Source organism: Vicugna pacos, chromosome 19, assembly GCF_048564905.1.
Source record: "Vicugna pacos chromosome 19, VicPac4, whole genome shotgun sequence".
Taxonomy (NCBI): Eukaryota; Metazoa; Chordata; class Mammalia; order Artiodactyla; family Camelidae; genus Vicugna; species Vicugna pacos.
Window position 1 is genome coordinate 8,626,879 of NC_133005.1, and position 9,368 is coordinate 8,636,246.

Here is a 9,368-nt window from a genome sequence, read left to right on the forward strand (position 1 = left end):
GATACAATAAGCCTCCTAGAAGAAAATATAGGCAAAACATTATCTGACATACATCTCAAAAATGTTCTCCTAGAACAGTCTACCCAAGCAATAGAAATAAAAGCAAGAATAAACAAATGGGACCTAATGAAACTTACAAGCTTCTGCACAGCAAAGGAAACCATAAGTAAAACAAAAAGACAACCTACGGAACGGGAGGAAATTTTTGCAAATGAAACCGACAAAGGCTTGATCTCCAGAATATATAAGCAGCCCATACGACTTAATAAGAAAAAAACAAACAACCCAATCCAAAAGTGGGCAGAAGACCTAAACAAGCAATTCTCCAAGGAAGACATACAAATGATCAATAGGCACATGAAAAAAATGCTCAGTATCACTAACCAAAGAAATGCAAATCAAAACTACAATGAGGTATCACCTCACACCGGTCAGAATGGCCATCATTCAAAAATACACAAATGACAAATGCTGGAGAGGCTGTGGAGAAAAGGGAACCCTCCTACACTGCTGGTGGGAATGCAGTTTGGTGCAGCCACTGTGGGAAACAGTATGGAGATTCTTCTAAAGACTAGGAATAGACTTAACTTATGACCCAGGAATTCCAATCCTGGGCATATATCCAGAAGGAACCCTACTTCAAAATGACACCTGCACCCCAATGTTCATAGCAGCACTATTTACAATAGCCAAGACATGGAAGCAGCCTAAATGTCCATCAACAGATGACTGGATAAAGAAGAGGTGGTATATTTATACAATGGAATACTATTCAGCCATAAAAACCGACAACATAATGCCATTTGCAGCAACATGGATGCTCCTGGAGAATGTCATTCTAAGTGAAGTAAGCCAGAAAGAGAAAGAAAAATACCATATGAGATCGCTCATATGTGGAATCTAAAAAAGAAAAACAAACATAAATTCAAAACAGAAACAGACTCATAGACATAGAATACAAACTTGTGGTTGCCAAGGGGGTGGGGGGTGGGAAGGGACAGACTGGGATTTCAAAATGTAGACTAGATAAACAAGATTATACTGTATACCACAGGGAAATATGTACAAGATCTAATGGTAGCTCACAGAGAAAAAAATGTGACAATGAGTATATATATATGTTCGTGTACAACTGAAAAATTGTGCTCTCCACTGGAATTTGACACAACATTGTAAAATGATTATAAATCAATAAAAAATATTAAAAAAAATGAAATGATGAAGCATAAGAAACATTTGAAGTAATAATGGCAGAGAACCTTCAGAAACTAATGATGACTACTAAAATACTACATGTCCAGCAAGCTCAGAGATAAAAGGGTAAATCCAAACAAAACCAATGAAAACTCTACATACGTCATATTCCAACCACAGAAAAAGACAAAAAAAAAAATCTTGAAGAAGTCAGAAGAAGAAAACCCCTTACCTAGAGAAGAACAATGTGCGGATTACAGTGGACTTCTCATCAGAGACCATGAAAGCAAAAGGAGAGTTATGTGAAATATCTGAAGTCTTGAAAGAAAAAGCACCACCAACCTAGAATTCTATGTTCAGCGAAATCATTCTTCAAAAATGAAAAAGAAAAAAGACTTTCTCTGACAGACAAAAATTGTGATAATTCTTCACCAGTGGGCCTGGACCCCTCTGCAAGAAACGTTAAAAGAAGTTTTTCAAGCAAAGTAAAATAGTATAGGTTGGACACTTGGATCTGCATAAAAACAGAAGAGTGTTGGAGAAGGAATAAGTAGTTAAAATAAAATATTTTATTCTTGTTATTCTTAGACTAGCTAGAATGATAACTTTTTAAAGTAATAATAGTAACAATATATTGCAATGAGCATAGCATATGGAAAATTGAAATAAATAACAGCAATGTCACAAGGGATGGGAGAGATGAGTTGGGAACATTCTACTAAAAGGTATTTGGACTTCATGTGAAGTGTTATAGTGTTATCTGAAGGTGGACTTAGATTAGCTTTTTTACAAAAAAAAAATAGTTGTATTTCACTCTCTAGGGAAACTACAAAAAAGTTTTAAGTATAATTGTTGTGCTAAGAAAGAAGATAAAATAGGATCAACCATAAAAAATGCTCAATTAAAACAGAGAAGGAAGAAAAAGAGCAGGAGAAAGAGGGAAAAAGAAACCAATACAACGAAAAAAAAATTACAAACATGGTAGATGCTAATCCAATTATATCAATAGTCACTTTAAATGTGGATGTTCTAAGACACCAATTAAAAGACAGATTGTCATAGTGTTTGAAAGATTAAAGAGGCAGTTAGTGGAAGAGCTCAGATATACCCCCATGACTGACTCTGTCATAGAGGTTCTTTCTGCTTTACCAGAGCAGAAGGATGTTTCTTTTATTAAAAAAAAAAAAGACTTAGCACTGACATGTTTGATATACAAATATCTCCTGTTATATTCATCAAAACATTAAAAAACAACAACAGAATTAGAAATCTGAACTAACCATGATCTGAAGGATAGTCAATCTGAAAGATAGTAAAAAAGTTGTTAAAATTACTGCATATTCCAATTAGGAATGCATTAGGCTATGAGTAAAAAATATTCCATAAACACTGACTTAAGAAATAGGGTTTACAATTCTCAGCTAAAAGAAAGTCCAAAGACAGGCAGTTTCTGGCATAAGTTCCACTGCTCAACAGTGCCATCAGGGAGCCAGACTGGTTCTCTTTTCACTCCACTTCCCTTGACTTTGTCCTCTTGTCTGTTGCCTAATTATCACAAAACAGTGGCCATAGTTTTGGACTTGACAGCATCATTCGAGGCAGGGAAAAGAGGAAAGTGTCATGCTGGTAGCATATGTCCCATTTTAAAAGGAAAGAAAATGCTGTCCCTGAACTTCCTTCAGAAGACCCTAGTTACATCTTATTGGCCACAACTGTATCACAGAACCACCTGTAGCTGCCAGAGGCTAAGAAAGTGAGTATTTTGGTTTTCTAATCTAAGTGAGGTAAATGAGGGAGAATAAGGCAGACAAGCCAATAGTGGCTACCACTGCATGTCCAAATAAAAAGAGAAAATTTGACTTTCTAGCTATCAGTAGTTTCGCTTTTGCTTTTTTTCTTTAATAGACTTTATTCTTTTAGAGTAGTCTCAGGTTCACAACAGAATTGAGCAGAAAATACAGAGTTCACACATAGTCCTCCCCTACCCTCAAAATCCTTCATCAGTGTGGCATATTTGGTACAATCAAGGAACCACCATGGGCACATTATTATCAGCCAAAGTCCATAATTTAACATTAGGGTTCACTCTTGAAGTTGTACATTCTATAGGTTTTGACAACTGCATAATGACATGTAACCATCACTATAGTATCATACAGAATAATTTCATTGCCCTAAAAATCCCTTGTGCTCCATCTGTTCATTCCTCCCTCCCTCCCTCTCCCCAAACCCCTTGAAACCATGATCTTTTTATTGTTTCCATAGCTGTGCCTTTTCCAGAATGTCATTTGTTTGAAATTGTACAGTTTGTAGCTTTTTCAGACTGGCTTCTTTTGTTTAGTAATATGTCTTTTAAATTTCTTCCATGTCTTTTATGGCTTAATAGATCTTATTTTTTTACTGAACATATATTTTTTAATTTACATATATGTACTGTTCTTTGTTTCTAAGTATGTTTATAGCTTTAAACTTTTAAATTTACATAGTCATCAAAGGAATAAAGCCAAGCACAAATAAGAATTAACTCAAAAAGATACATACACCCTGCTATTAACAGCAACATTATTTATAATTGCCAACATATGGAAGCATCCTAAGTGCACATCAATAGTTAAATAGATAAAAAAGATGCAACATATATATATATGTAAAGGAACACAACTCACCCATAAAAAAGAAGGCTAATTTGCCATTTGTGGGTCTTCATTCACTTTTCTTTTTTTTCCAACATTTTTTATTGATTTATAATCATTTTACAATGTTGTGCCAAATTCCAGTGGAGAGCACAATTTTTCAGTTGTACACGAACATATATATATACTCATTGTCACATTTTTTTCTCTGTGAGCTACCATTAGATCTTGTACATATTTCCCTGTGGTATACAGTATAATCTTGTTTATCTAGTCTACATTTTGAAATCCCAGTCTGTCCCTTCCCACCCCCCACCCCCTTGGCAACCACAAGTTTGTATTCTATGTCTATGAGTCTGTTTCTGTTTTGAATTTATGTTTGTTTTTCTTTTTTAGATTCCACATATGAGCGATCTCATATGGTATTTTTCTTTCTCTTTCTGGCTTACTTCACTTAGAATGACATTCTCCAGGAGCATCCATGTTGCTGCAAATGGCATTATGTTGTCGGTTTTTATGGCTGAATAGTATTCCATTGTATAAATATACCACCTCTTCTTTATCCAGTCATCTGTTGATGGACATTTAGGCTGCTTCCATGTCTTGGCTATTGTAAATAGTGCTGCTATGAACATTGGGGTGCAGGTGTCATTTTGAAGTAGGGTTCCTTCTGGATATATGCCCAGGATTGGAATTCCTGGGTCATAAGTTAAGTCTATTCCTAGTCTTTAGAAGAATCTCCATACTGTTTCCCACAGTGGCTGCACCAAACTGCATTCCCACCAGCAGTGTAGGAGGGTTCCCTTTTCTCCACAGCCTCTCCAGCATTTGTCATTTGTGTATTTTTGAATGATGGCCATTCTGACCGGTGTGAGGTGATACCTCATTGTAGTTTTGATTTGCATTTCTTTGGTTAGTGATACTGAGCATTTTTTTCATGTGCCTATTGATCATTTGTATGTCTTCCTTGGAGAATTGCTTGTTTAGGTCTTCTGCCCACTTTTGGATTGGGTTGTTTGTTTTTTTCTTATTAAGTCGTATGGGCTGCTTATATATTCTGGAGATCAAGCCTTTGTCGGTTTCATTTGCAAAAATTTCCTCCCGTTCCGTAGGTTGTCTTTTTGTTTTACTTATGGTTTCCTTTGCTGTGCAGAAGCTTGTAAGTTTCATTAGGTCCCATTTGTTTATTCTTGCTTTTATTTCTATTGCTTGGGTAGACTGTTCTAGGAGAACATTTTTGAGATGTATGTCAGATAATGTTTTGCCTATATTTTCTTCTAGGAGGCTTATTGTATCTTGTCTTATGTTTAAGCCTTTGATCCATTTTGAGTTTATTTTTGTGTATGGTGTAAGGGAGTGTTCTAGCTTGATTGCTTTACATGCTGCTGTCCAGTTTTCCCAACACCATTTGCTGAAGAGACTGTCTTTATTCCATTGTATATTCTTGCCTTCTTTGTCGAAGATGAGTTGACCAAAAGTGTGTGGGTCCATTTCTGGGCTCTCTATTCTGTTCCATGGGTCTATATGTCTGTTTTGGTACCAATAGCATGCTGTCTTGATGACTGTAGCTCTATAGTATTGTCTGAAGTCTGGGAGAGTTATTCCTCCAGCCTCTTTCTTTTTCTTCAGTAATGTTTTGGCAATTCTAGGTCTTTGATGGTTCCATATAAATCTGATTATGATTTGTTCTAGTTCTGTGAACTATGTCCTGGGTAATTGGATAGGGATTGCATTAAACGTGTATATTGCCTTGGGCAGTGTGACCATTTTAACAATATTGATTCTTCCAATCCAAGAGCATGGGCTATCTTTCCATTTTTTAAAGTCTTCTTTAATTTCCTTCATCAGTGGTTTATAGTTTTCTGTGTTTAAGTCTTTCACTTCCTTGGTTAGATGTATTCCTAGGTATCTTATTACTTTTGGTGCTATTTTAAAGGGGCTTGTTTCTTTACTTTCTTTTTCTGTTGATTCATTGTTAGTGTAAAGTAATGCATCATTTCTTTACTTTTCTGGTAGTTTAATTACTTGCATGTTACACCTTTCAAAACTGTCCTGTAGTTTGTTGAAGTTCTACTCTGGGAAGCTTGTATCTTCAAACTCACTGATTCTTTACTCATTCATTTCAAATCTACTGATGAGCCCATCAAAGGTAATCTTTATTTGTGTTAGTACCCCCCCCAAGATTTCCTTTTGATTCTTTCTTAGAGTTTTTGTCTCTCTGTTTATGTTATCCACTTGTTCTTGCATGTTATCTACTTTTTCCTTTAGAGCCTTTAATATATTAATCACAGTTATTTTAAATTCCTTGTCTTATAATTCAAATATCTATGTTATATCTTGTTCTGGTTCTGATTTTTGCTTAGTTTCTTCAGGCTGTGTTTTTTCTTTTTGTATGATACAAGTTTCAGTCTACATGTATCACAGGCTTCTCAAGAGGTTTCTATATTCTTTCATCTGTGAATGCAAACTTATAGTCTGTAAGCAGCCTTGACCACTATCTTTAGGGCTCAGCAAGAGTGGTGTTCTGAGTGAATCTAATAAGTTGGTATTTTCCCTCCAAATTAAGTTTATTTTATTTTTTTCATTGTGAAAGATTTTGCACACACACACAAACACACGCACACACATCCAGTACCCTTACCCAGAGAAAATAGGCTATAGTCTTTTAGATATTTTCTTATGGATTTATGTACATACTTGTTCTAAATATTTACTTAGTTTTATAAAATATTTATGTTTGCAATATTATTTTTACAGTGTCATTAAACTTATAGTTATTTAAATTTAAGTAAATCTTACACTAAATAAAAATCTTAATAAATAAGACATTAAAATCAAACAAACCTACTTATAGACAGATATTTTATTTCTAGCCATTTTGATTTTACAAACAATACTCTGATTCTTGTTGATAAAGTTCTGTGACATCCTCAAATTGTTCTTAAGCTCTCTTTCATATTTTTAAAACTCTCTTTATCTTTCTGGGCTGCATTCTGAATAATTTTCTTTCTTATAGTTCACTAATTCTCTCTTAAACTGTGTCTGAGACATTGTCTAAGGCATCTATTGAGACTTTATTTCCAATAATATTTTCACATTTCTGAAAGTTCTGTTTTCAGAATATGTCCCATCTTTCTTATGTTTCCTGCACATTTTTTATGTCTTTAATCATTTAAGAATGATTTTTTTGTCTTTCTAAAGGTGTCTACTGACATTGTTTCTGATATTATGTACTTCTCTTGCTCATAGTAGATTATTTCCCCATAAGTTTTGTAATTTTGGACGATGAACTCATCTTTTGTGGGATCTCAATGGGAATCCTAGTTTAAGAAAATGCCCCTTAAGAGAGATTTTCTGATACTTTCTGTCATGCATACCATGGGTGCTATTAACTCAGAACATGTTTTGTGCTAGTTTCTTGACATGGGAATTCTAGTGTAATTATGAGGCCAAACCCATGTGGTCAGTCTTATGGTTATGAATTCTTAGAGCAGACCAATTTTTTTCCCTCCATCTAGAGCCTGGAGAGAAAAATGTCCTTGTGGTCTCATTCTGCCTTTGGGTGGATTTTTCTAGTCCAAACTTTCACATCTTACTGACCTAAGTTTTTGACTGTGTTGCCAAATGAACATTAAAACTCTAAGCATCTATGTTTTCGAGACCAGAAAACACCCATGGTGTCACTAGAGTTTCTGCTGAGCTCTTACAGTTTAAGATTTCAAGATCCTCTTCATTTTTCATCCCTGGGGATTTTTCCAAATTTCTTACAGGTTCAGCTCTGCATTTAAAAGGATCTTACATTTCTCTAGTATTTCCTCCTTGCATTGGGAGGGGTTCTGGTTACTTAGACCATAATGTTGTCAGCAACTAAAGTTTGTCCTCATTGGAAAATCTTCTGAGTATAGTTCAAGAGCACAATAATGGAACACAGGACAGATTTTAAGTAATTTCTTAGCTCTTTGGATAACTAAATCTGTGTTCATTTGTCTGTCTCTAATATTAAGAATCTTTTTTCCATTTTTTGGTTTTATTAGGTAGAACTGTTACAATTTGACTGCACATATACAATATGTTGCATGAACTACATATATACAATATACTGCACATATTTTTAAAATTTACATATATGTACTGTTCATTTCTTCTGAGAATGTTTGGATCTTTACCTTTTTAAACTTACATAGTTATCAGAGGAATAAAGCCAACCACAAAATAAGAATTAATTTAAAAAGATACATTTACCCCACATTTAACAGCAATTATTTATAATTGCCAAGATATGGAAGCATCCCAAATGTACATCAACAGATGAATGGATAAAGAAGATGCACCGTACATGTGTAATGGAATACAACTCACCCCTAAGGAAGAAGAATATTTTGCCATTTGCAGCCATTCATTCACTTTTTTTTTTCATTTCAAAAACCAGAATTTTATAACTGGCATAAACATTTCCATTACACCAAAAACAACAAAATACATAGAAATAAACTTAATCAAGGAGGTAACCTAGTCTCTGAAAACTATAAAGCATTGATGAAGGAAACTGAAGATGACACAAAGAAATGGAAAGATATCTCATGCTCTTCGATTGGAAGAATCAACATTATCAAAATGGCCACACTACCCAAGGCAATCTACAGATCCAATGCAACCTCTGTCAAAATACTCATGATATTCTTCATAGAACTAGCACAAACAATTCCAAAATTTATATGAAAACATAAAAGACCCCAAACTACCAAAGCAATCTTTTGTAGGTCTTTTTCCCCCTTCTTTATTTTTGTTCTTTTCTTATGACTTGATGAATAGAAAAGTTCCTTTAACATTTGGTGTAAAGCTGATTTGGTGGTGCTGAATTCTTTTAGCTTTTGTTTATCTGTGAGGCTTTTGATTTCTCCATCAAATCTGAACAAAAGACTTTCTGGATAGAGTATTCTTGGTTGTAAGTTTTTCCCTTTCTTCACTTTAAATATATCTCATCACTCCCTTCTGGCCTGTAGAGTTTCTGCTGAAAAATATGCTGATAATCTTTTGGGAGTTCCTTTGTATATTATTTGTTGCTTTTCTTTTGCTGATTTTAATATTTTCTCCTTATCCTTAATTTTTGTCAGTTTGATGCTATGTTCCTTGGTGTGTTCCTCTTTGGTTTGATCTTGTGTGGAACTCTCAGTCCTTCCTGGACTTGGGTTGCTGTTTCCTTTCCCAAGTTTTTGGTTACTATCTCTCAAAAAATTTTCTCAGGTTGTTTCTCTCTCTATTGTCTTTCTTGGACCACTACAATGTGAATATTAGTGCACTTTATGTTGTCCCAGAGTTCTCTTAAACTATCCTCATTTCTTTTCATTCTTTTTTCTTTTTTCTGTTCTGCAGTAGTGATTTCCACTAATCTGTCTTCTAGCTCATTGATCCATCCTTCTGCCTCATTTAGTCTATTCTTGGTTCCTTCTAGTGTGTTATCCATTTCAGTGATTTTATTCTTCAACTCTGCTTGGGTGTTCTTTATATTTTCCAACTGTTTGCTAAAAACTTCACTCTGTG